Source organism: Anas acuta, chromosome 5 (genome assembly GCF_963932015.1).
Source record: "Anas acuta chromosome 5, bAnaAcu1.1, whole genome shotgun sequence".
Taxonomy (NCBI): domain Eukaryota; kingdom Metazoa; phylum Chordata; class Aves; order Anseriformes; family Anatidae; genus Anas; species Anas acuta.
This window is the reverse complement of record NC_088983.1, coordinates 21674537-21686532: the sequence shown is the minus strand read 5'-3', so window position 1 is coordinate 21686532 and position 11996 is coordinate 21674537.

The window sequence follows — 11996 nt, the reverse complement described above, 5'->3', positions numbered from 1 at the left end:
TGTCTGCTGTGTCAGGGGTGGTATAAATTTACACCTGCCTCTGGTTTAATTTAGCAATTAGCAATTAGTTGGTAATTTAAGGAATACAGGAGAGGTTCCTCTGAAAAATGACTATTAATAAACGAGAAAAAATGAGCTCTGTATGAACTGAGCATGTTTGTTCTTTCTTTGTAGGGTGCCAAACAGACCAGAGTAGGTTTTCAGAGATTTAGGGCTTTGATTTACAAAGATGTCTCAGTGCCTTCCTTTTTCAGCTTTGTTAATGCTGCTCGATATTTTACTGTGCAAACCCACGTTCTTTCAAAACTTTCTTTGTATCTTGAAATACCATAATTGGCCCAGCCAACAGCAACATTTGATGATCAGTTTTTTTTCTTGCTTGAATACAAAGATGGCTAGCAACAAGAACTGTACCCCTCCGTGATGAGCAGCCCAGTGCTGTTCAGCTTAGCAAAATAACCTGATAGCAGTAGCACCCCAAGTACCTTGAAAATAACCCTATAGTACTAGCTGGACTTGATGATCCTCGTGCGTCCATTCCAACTTAAGGTATTCTATTATTCTACCTGGGGATGTTTCATTTGATTGAAGTAATGCATACACATGGCTTTTTACTTACTAAAACCAGCAGAAGAGTTAGGTCAGATCCTGCGTAATACAAGCAAACTTGTTTTGTTGGCTAGGTGTAAGCTTCACCTCGTCTCTTCAGTTAAAAAAAGAAAAACAACTTTTCTTCTCTGAACAAGGCAATTAGTTCTGATAGGTAGAGCTCAAAAGGAGGGTCATTCACTGAGTAACAACCCCACAGGAAGGCAAGGATTAAACATGTCTGATGAGATTTCCATATGTCCTGAGCTGCAATTTAGGAGATACTGCTAAGCCTAGAAAGGGCTGGAAGTGCATTAAAAAGAAAAGGATCAGGTCCAGAGCCTACTGCAGTTCAAAGCCAAGCGAGCAGCATTAGCCCATATTAATGAAGACAAGAAGAGTCCAAGGAGTTTTCTTTAATGCTCATCACCTGAACCACAGCTTCTTATGTGATATCCAAATTTTTGGATTGCGGTTTAGTGTCTGTTTGATGTAGCAATAAACAAAGCTCTCAGTCACTCTGACCTTGCAGACTCAGTAAGTCCTCAAATCTGTTATGTCAGAATCTCAGTCCCATTTACTTCCAACTCACAAAACTTTCAATGCAGGCTCTTCTAGAAATCTGGTCATTTATGAAGTTACCTGTATAGGACTAGAATGCCTTTGAAAATCAGTACCTTCATGTATGAAGAGCTCAAGACGTCTTTGGGGGTATGGGTATGCAAGTGTGTTTGAGGGTAAGGAATAGAAGAATGTAACAGCTGAGTATGTTGTGTCCAGAATTTAAAAAACAAAAGAAGCACCACCGGGCAGTTTCACAAGAGTTAGATAAAAATAACAAAACCTGTAGTCCTTACAAATAGAGGGCTCACAAGATAAACAGCAGTAATCTGGTAAATATATGTGATCACAGGCCCTGTTAGTACTGCTTGTTTTAATGCCATGGACTATATACGTGGTAGGTCTTCTCTAGGTTGGCAATACTATTTTAATGCACTGTTTACCCCAGTTTGGGTCAGGGTTATGCCAATCCACTTGCTCTGTATGCAGACCTCTCCTCCACATACAGCTCAGCAGCGTGACACTCAGGCAGCTCTGGATACAGCATTAGCAAATGAGCCCTGATAACCAGTGTATCAACAGTTGTCCTCTCGCCACCTGCTACAGAAATGCAGTGAGAGCTGGCCCGTGCCCGAGCTTCACGTGAAAGCCCACAGTGCCAGGACTGAACTCGTGATCAGCAGGACTGTATCCTCTGTCCAGAGCGTGCTGCTCAAATACAAGGAAGGAAAAGGGACTTGCGCAAACTAATATTTTGAAAGAGAGTGGGGAAATACCACCATTCTTGTGCAAGCTTAACAGAAATTCGGTAGTGCCAAGGGTCATTGAGGCTGGCCTGGCAGCAGCCTCCAGACCTGTGTTAGAGGATTTGTAGCCCAAAGCCAATTCAGAGAACACTGCTGTAGCTGTTAGGCTGCTGATAGTATGACTTCCCACATCTGCCCATTTTTCTGAAAAAAAAGAAATAAAAATAAAAAAAATAGAAAAATGCCCACAGATGTGTATTAAACAAGGCCCCCACATACGCATTGCATAAAAGGTGAAGATCCCTAATTACATTAGTTGTGTAATTAATAGTCCAGGAATAATGGCAGATCTGTAAGAATCAGTAATGAAAAAAGAAGGTGTCATGTGTTACAAGAAATAAAGATTTATTTCTAAATAACAAAGTCATCCAAAGGAGCAGACATGTTTCTCATGCTTCCCTCCATAATATTAAAACTGATGACTGAAAGATTCTCTTCTTTTATGGAAATAAAACAGGAAGACTGAATGCTTACTGTAAATGTTACCAATATCAACATTCTCCAAGTAACTTCCAGAATATAACAAGATATTCAATAAGTATTTACTACACAATATTCTGTCTGAACTACCAATTTCTTCTGAAAACCTACAGTGCCAAATTTAACACATGTTGTTTTTTTCTTACTTTAAACAGAGGACAAGCTAGCACAAAATGCCTGTTTGTACATATCCCAAGCAGAAATTGGATGAGCAAAACCTGGATTATATTTGCAAATGGCTCTGAGATTTGCAAAAGACCAGGACAGAATGTTGGCTATTAATTTTCATACCTGGGATTTTCAGAATCCTACAACTACTCTAAACCTTATTTATACATAAGTGATTTTTTAAATAGATTTTGGACTAGGCAATGTGGTCTAAGGTTTAAAGCAAACGGCTGAGAAACAGGAAACTTGGGAGAATTGGGTTGGATGACAGCCTGGATAAATGTATGTGGTTTGTTTGCATGATTTTCAGTTAATAACAAGGGAGATTGGATGTCTCAGAAAATTCAGAAAAGGGAAATAATTCTTCATCCTTCCAGTTAGGGAAAAAAAGAAAAAAAAAAAAAAAAAAAAAACTTCATATGAAGGTAACTGAACTTATAAATAGCTATGAAAAGTAGTTGTGTCTTATCACTTAAAACCAAAATGGAGGAGGTACTAGATAAATGAACTGCAAGGGACAGTCTTGTGCCTGTTTACAGCAGAACATCCAAAATAGTTGATCTTTTTCCACCTGTGATTGCAGAAGTGCTGGGACAACCAGTGACTAGCTAAGTGTTCTTGTCCGGTCGCTGGTACTAAACAATGATTCACAAAAAGCTGAACAAAATTCTACCAATTTATTATGGAAACAGTCAAAAACATTCTTTAGCTGATACTGTTTTTCCCAGACCTGCTCATCCAAGAGCACATGGGGCCTAATAACACTTGTAATTATTATTCTACCTAGGGCAAGTTCAGATATTGTTGTTCCTGTGCATGTGTGCACACATGCAAAGGTCTGATCTTTTGAAGCTTGGAGAGGTGCCCAAGAGGTTAATTAAAGGCACCATTTTTTATTTTTTATTTCTTTAAAGGAGACTCCAAAGAGTCAATACAACACTCATAAATAAGTCTGTAGGAAAAAGACATCCAATTATTTGCGGTGAAGAAAGGGATAATTTAGTAGATATTTTATTGCTCCACGGCTGATTTCAAGGCTGTCTCTCTTTTTTGATCTTGATGTTCATTCATCTTATAAACTGCAGATCAACACAAGCTCCAAAGGTTTGTAGGGAAGACCAAGTCAAGTGGAGCTCTGACCTTGTGGTGAGCGCTGCACATAGAGTGGATCTGTTTTCTGGTGTGAATCATACTACCTTTTTATTTTCTGAATATTAGTCCTGTGCTTACATTTTCATAAGTTTCTCAGCTTGTATAATTTTGTATAATTGAGCATGTAGAAGTGGGCAAGTCATCTGTCACACTTCTTATCCTCCTTGAGACTGTATTACCAGGATACCTATCTGGCTTTATTTGCAAACTTAGGAATGAAGACATCAAGAAATTAGTGCTCCTTGCTTGAGAAACTTCTGTATCTGGTCAGTAATCATAATTTTATATCACATATTTTTTTACCTGAGAACTACAAAAGGTCAATCCCACAACTTCACTATATGGAAAATATTATTGGGCCTATTTGATATTGGCAGAAACTATGTTAGCATTACAGCATTAATTTATTTGCCAAAAAAACTTAGATTTTGAGACATGGTTGATGTTGTACAGACATGGCTTGGTCTTAGATGTGAGAGTGCTGGAGTCAAAGAGGTACCAGGTGCTTAACTTAAATCTGATTCATCTAGTGCCTCAGTTCACAGTATTTTCACACAGTGAATTTAAGCTTTTAAATGGAAGTCATTTAAAGATTCAGGCAAACTATTTTGCAGTAAGACTTAGCAATAAAAATAATCAAGTCTCTTACATCATACTGAATTTCAACTTCTTAATACCAGCTTACTAATCAGGCTTGTGAATACTGTTGATTAATTGCTGAAATATTATTGCTTAAGTATTGTTTCTTAAACTTGAAACTTTCTTTTGAGATATCCTTATCCTTATCAGTATGGAATGTCAGACCAGTTTGTTCTGAAAATTTTATCTTTTACAGATTACCTGTCTTAACTTTCTGCCATAAATTATTGTCTAAATTTATTCTTGATTGAAAAGTCAAAATTAACAGCCATTATCACCTTCCTGCTTAAATATTACACTCACTCACTCACCTAAATATTATGCTCAACTGGCTACTACACCTTGAGTGTGTAGCGCATAAAAACATAGTTTTCAAGGTGTGTCCACTTTTTGTAACAACCTTGTTAGTTCACAGGTTTATTGTACACTACTACAGATAATGCTTATGGATCTCCATATTGAATCCTTCTCAGATCCTTGAATGAGGTCCTCAGTCATGGGATTTTTTTTAGTAGGTCTTTGCCGGTTCCTTCATATTCCTGCAAAACTTGCATTTCCTTGACATTGCTCTCTAAAGTTACATGAGTTGTAATTTTCAGTTTTCTAATGCATAAGAAATATCAAAAGATGAAAACTCAGCTCCAGTGGTGCCAACTTTTAAAGATGCTGGCCTGTCGATGTATCCATCACCTTTACCAGTGGATGATAAAAGTTTCTACAAGCTTTTATCTACAGCAAATGTTCCAAATCAGTTGCTAACACAGCTTTCTAGGTTTCTGCATGCCTTTGGTTACATAGCATACCTTTAATCTGTTGTGGACAAATATGATCAATGAAAGAAAGTGTGATGAGGAAATGAATGAACTAATTTTTCACATCGGGTTTGTCAGATTCTCTGGATCTTTTTTCTCTGGGAACAGTGACAGGATCCGAGGGAACGGCATGGAGCTGGGACAGGGGAGGGTCAGGCTGGGTGCTAGGGAAAGGTTCTTCAGTGAGAGGGCATTTGGGCACTGGGACAGGCTCCCCAGGGAAGTAGTCATGGTACCAAGCCTGCTGGAGTTCAAGTAGCATTTAGACAACATTCTGACACATGATCGGATTTTGGATTTATCCTGTATGGAGCCAGATGTTGGACCCAATGATCCTTGTGGGTCCCTTTCAGTTCAGGATATTCTATGATTCTATGACATAATGTTTCCCAACATTACCTTGAAGGCATCCCGTGTCTTCTTTGAGGATTCTGGACAACTTCGAGTTGTTTCAGGCTCCAGAATTAGCACTTTGACTTTCACAGAAAATAACAGAAGACAGTTAGCAGCTGAAAGCATGTTTTTAATGCGGTATGTGAAAACTGACAGCACCTTCACAGCACAGTAACACTGTACTTTGGTGATGGAATTAGGTTCTTGAAACCTTAGGCCAGTGATAGCTAGGCAGAGGAGAATGTTGGAGAAAGGTAAAATTCCAGAGAGTTTTACAGAAATACATTCAGGTTTTCCTCTTTTTTTTCTTTTCTTTTTTTTTTTTTTTTTAATTTCCTTCAAATGTACCTTGTGCATCATGTTACAAGTAAGCCATGGAAAAATGAATGAAATAATAATTAATAATTACTAAAATTAATAATCATTAAAAATTAAAATATAAGGAATAATCACACTAACCTAATTAATATTTACACAATAAGTTAACTGTTAATATGAAAAAATTTAAGAGATTTCCAATAATATCTCCCTTGTAAATGAGTAGGAAAAGCAATTAAATTAGCAATCTCTAGGGAATAATATGAACATTCATTTAAGGGAGAAAATCTAGGCGTTCAAGACACACTTCAGTTTTCAAAAATAGAATAATTATATCCTTCATGTTGATAGATTTCTTCTGCTAGAGATATTTTTCCTTTCTTGCTACGTAAAGAAATAAGCTGAATTTAAGATTTTACCATAGCGGTTCATGCCATTAAATAGAGTCCAAGAATTGCTTAAATTCACGTAATATTTGGAGTTTACAAGCAAATATTGACTATATTTCTCAATAAGCAACTTAGTAGTCTAGAGAAATTTGTAGAATTAAAATACAGGAATTTGAATACAAGAATTTAACAGCTGATTTAATTGCTGCAAAATGTACAGGTGACTTGGTTTCTATCTACAGAGGGATCATCCATCCTTGATAAAAAGACTGTTGAGCAGCTTATGCCCTGATGAACAGGAATAGTGCATCGCAGGGATTCCTCAGAGATCATCTGTCTCTTTATTCAATGGCCCCAGGAACTCATGATGTTCAACCTATCCTTCTAATTTTCCTATGAATCTGATCCATTGAATAAGGGAGATTTTACATGGACTAAGAAGTTTGTTTAGTGTTGAATGTCTTTGGATCTTTGATCTGAATTTAAGCTGTGCCTTATTACTGTTTTCCTTGCTAACAGGCCATTGGTATGACCAACAGCAGCAAAGGAACAGCTAGAACGTTTTTACACTGATGCAGAAGAAAGAAAATGAAGCAAGTTATTTATATATTTCTGTAAGATATATGTAAATAACATATATATATATGACACATATATATGTGTCATTTATATATACATATATATTTATATACATATATATAACATATATGCATATGTTATAATATATAAATATATATAAATAATAACACATATATATAACATAACGTATTACCTGTGGTCTTCTGAACAGAAAAGATTGTATGCATACTGTGGCCCAGATCTGCCAACTTTCTGCATCTGCCCCAGCAAGCACAACTACAGGCACAACCAGAATGTGCTCTGAGGCGTATGCAGACCACGTGTATACACAGGGTGCATTGGCATGTCCCTAGAAACACAAGCATAGGTTTTCACACTAAAGAGATTACCTGCAAAGCACTCGTGCCAACATAAGATGAGTGGGAAAGAAAGCATACGTGTCTCTAAAGGCTCATGAGAGTATGCGTTTCTCCAGAGCAGTGTTACATTTGCCTATTTAGAGAAGAAGAGAGAGTCCCCCATCTCACCTCCCCCCCCCCCCCCAAAAAAAAAAAAAAAAAAAAAAAAAGAGTTTCAGCAATGTTCCACAGTAATACCTAGATACTCATAATGAGAGTTTGGCTGGACAAGGGGCTGATTCTTACCAATGGAAACAAAGTCTTCTGAAAATAGAGACGTGTTTGGTGGCACATATTCTACTATAGTATTTGTTTAATGTGCCCTGACTTCTTTTAAAAAACTTGCTTTAAACAAGTCATCCTCCATGCTGATCCAGTCCTTCATCTTTTCATCTTTATGTTTAGAGAGCTGATAAAGTTCTAGCCTGGGGCAAGTACTATCACAGTTATTATGATATGTTTGTGTTCCACAGCAAAATGCTCACCTGCAAGTTTTCAACAATTTACCTGAGTATTATTTTTCCTGTGGAGTCCTACTTAATTGTTTTGATGCAGTTGACAAACATCAATTATACTTGGTATGGGCATCTTCTTTTGTAGATGTGATAATGTATCTTCTTATCTTCCATGGGAAAAACATACGTGTGTCTGTGTGTAGATCTATCTCCATTCTTCTTCATATTCTGAAAAACCTGTGTAAAATGTCTTGACATTTTCCCATTTTCCACCAGAAAATAAAAGCAATACCAAAAAAAAAAAAAAAAAACCTTTGGGATGAGTTCATGCCTGGAATGTTTCAGAAAAAAAAAAAAAAAAAAAATCACAGAAGATTATATTTCAAAAGGGAGTGATGAATAATGGAAAGTATGAACTGCGAAGTTCTATTATATCAGTTGTATTTAGGTTAACCACATTTAGTTTTTTTAAGCTCATAAATCTTTAAGAAATGCTAGTCACATGACAGACTTATTTGTAAATTTACATAATGCCCTGAAGGAGCCATGGATTGTTGCATTCTGTGGTGACTCATGAGCATCTCTGGTTCAGGCTGCCAGGACGGAGAAAGCAAGCTGAGCAGTGTGATCTTGTATGAACTGTGATTGAATTTCCAGCAGAGTTATCCTCAGGGCAATCCACTGCATTTTTAAACTCACTGTGATATGAAAACTAAAAAGAGCATGATGTAAAGCAGACTTTAAGTTTTGAAGGTAAAGGTTTTTTTCATTCTGTTAAAACTGAAAATTACACAGTAAAAGCATATACATACAGGTGTATCTTATATCTTAGAATTAGTTGTCCACTATATTCCAATTAGTTATTCCCCCAAAAGCATACAAAAAGGCTTTCAGACAATACATTCTTTTAATTAATAAAAATACTACTACTACTTAATTTCACTTCCAAAGTCAAGAACCACTGACTTGACTCAATAGTTCTCATTCTGTAAATATTAGTAAACGTGCATACATGCTACATTTTAGTATAACGTATGCATTTTGAAATTGTATTCCTTGTTCTAAGTCAATGTAAAAATAAGCCTGCAGTTAACTGAAAAGCCCTGTCAAGAGATGCTGTCTATTTTTTAATTCCACTGACAAAACAAACAGATTTAAGATATATTTAACTGAAGTCTTATCAATGATTAAATATATCATGAGTGACAACATATGGTAGTAGACCAATTAAAAAATAGTTACTTGGGTTCCTGTTTATCTGTCAAGAGGACTGATTTATCCGCTGTCCACAAATGAACATCAGAAGCAACCTAATGACATTTTAATAGAAGGAAGCTTGACAAAATACTCACAGATGGTATTCTGGGTAATGATCCAGACAGCAACAATCTCTGTAATGACTTATGGTATCTATTTACCTGGCCTCAAACAAAGGGGGGAAAAAAGCTAAAATGATTCAATTGGCCTAGGCTGATCTGGCACTGTAAACGTTTAAATCACTGAAGCAGCCCATTCGTTTCTGCAGCGGGAGAAAACATGAAATTGATTAAAACAGCATAAATACAGCAGGAAAATCTTCCTCCTCCGCAGCCAGTTTGGGAATGGAAACATACCTAGTTCTCATGGTCCATTTGTTTTTCTGTTGTTGCTCTGGTCAGTTCTGGTGAAATTATGTCTTTTAAAGCAAAAGGGTCTCACAGCATCAAGGGGCCACTCCTAACATGCCTCTTCTCAAGGAGTGGCGATCTGCTTTCAGAACAAGGAAAATGAGAGCAATGGAGGTTTTATGGTGTTATGAAGGACTGTTGGGTGCCCTTAAAATCTGCCTTTTTCTTTATATTGATATGGACCATGATACTGAGCTTACGATGACTGTTTTTTCCCCTTTCTTTTACAACTTAAGTCCAAACAGCTGCCATAAACCACAAGGAGCACATCTCCTGTTTTTTTTCACTATTAAAAAAAAAAAAAAAGTTCTAAAACCTGAAGAAAATTATTTGTACCATATAAAGTTCTGTTTCAGATACTCTAAGGTCCATAGAAGGTACAAGTAAATGGAAATGGAGGTCTCCTGGAGATTTTCATAAATAACTAAACATATAATGGAAAACTCTTACAACAAATAACAAAAAGCTAGTCCTACTGGAATGGAAAAGGTCTGTTGAATTTTCTCTCCCAGACTCAACCATTGTCATACTTCTACTGTTGAAAGAAGCACTGGGAAAACTTGTTGAACTACTGTTTCATAGATATCGGTCCCAATAATAAGTAGGATAGTTGAACTTCCAATCAGCTCAGCATCAGTGTCATGCAGTATGAATAAAGGGGTCAATGCAATCTGCTCAAGAGGAACTAGGTGTGATGCTGGACAGTTTGCCATGGTATTGTACAACAGAGAAGCATCATTATACTGAGGTATACAGGTGTTGGTGACAGGCAAGACTAATATCCTGAGGTAACAGTTATGATTTTTGCATCCAGCCCTGCTGTTTTCAAACTATTCTATGGTAGAGCCATACTTCTGGCTTTTCAAGTACTTTTAGATGCTCTGGAAGCATTCGTGGCAAAGTGGCGCTGTTTTCCTTCAGATGTGTTCAGTATTTAGGTGAATTGCTGTGGACAGTTTTAGTACTGTGAACTGCTGAGCCCCACACAGTGCCATTCAGTTAGTCTGTAAAGATCTGCAAGGCTCACTAGAGAGAACATTTGCAGCTGGTACAAATCTGCTGTTCCTTCCCTAGTGACAGCAGCTACAAGACTCTCTTCTAGTGAAGCAAGTGCTTTAGATTTACAAGCACAGTTCACCAATTTCTGGTTTGGAGGGACTGATCTAATTTCCTGAGAGTCTCTGTGCAAACCTCAGAAAGATTTGCCTCATAAGACATCTGGCCGGGTCTAGTGTATGGCACTCCCAGTGCTCAGACCTTCACCCTGTGCAAGATTGGAATGTTGGCTTTACAAGTTTTTACTAACTGCTGACAGACATGGGGAGAGAGGAGCTCTGGTAGCCAGGGTTAGATTAAAATCTGTATGTTCACTCCCTCCATTCTGGAGGAAGCTAAATACATGTTTGTGCTGTTATTGCCTGCCCAGAAACCCAGTGTTTATCTCTTTAGGCTGGCACGTGGAAAACAATCTGTGAGAACAAACCTGTGTGCAGATAATCAGTGATACACTGAGGTTACCAAAGTTAACAGAACAAAATGCTGTGTCCTCCCATACTTAACCTGACCTTCTGACATCTAGCAGCCTTTTAAAAGTACTCATACTTGAAGTGAAGTCCTCTGCTAATCTGTAGCCTTGACTCCACAAAACCTAAGGCTGTGATGGGAAAATCGTCACCAAGAGTATTACAGGGTAAGAAGAACAAGAGGTGGGAAGCCAGGTGCAGGAAGGATATAAGGAAAAATGAAATGTGTTAAAGGACATCAAAGGCTGATTAGTTCCCAAAGATAATGCTTTGGAGAAAACTTCCCCTTCTATTACCTGCACACTTAATCGCTAAATCACCAATTGCTGAACTTTTTTTAAAGTTAAAGCAAAGACTACTTATATATGAAGATACAAGAAATACTGATTTTAAAAGAGGGTGTTTGTTTGTTTTTTCCTGCTTGCTAACTCTTCTTTAATTCTACATACTAGGCAACATCTTAGCAGGAACTAAAATGTTCGAAGTATTCATACATTTGATATATATGACCTAGAATGAATGTTCCCTCTCAAGTGACAGAGTGAGGCTTGCAAATTTTTAAGGCCATAATGAATTGAACAGGATGCTCAGTCAAGGTGTTTCCAAAATGTCACACATTAGCTCGTCAAGGTACATTTAAGCCAGTGGATTAATTAACATGAACATTAGAAGCACACTGGAATAATGACAGTCAATTAATCAGACTACTTTAGCTGAATTTGATATTTATCTGTGATCAAAGTCTTTAAATACTTAGGTCCTTTGTTTGACACTAGTGTTTGGGACATGTTCAATACGCCTCAGGAATTCCCTTCTTGAAAGAGAAAGTTCAATACGCCTCAGGAATTCCCTTCTTGAAAGAGAAAGTAAGATCTCAAGCAGTAATCAACCCCATTGAGATACTGCTCTATAACACTCTATAAATACAACCCTTCACCCCCACCCCCCACCCCCTTCTACCATGGGCACCATTCAAGCCAGAAATATATATATATATATATATATATATATATATATATATATATATATTCTTACAACTTTGGGGGAGTACAAATTTCTGTCAGAGTC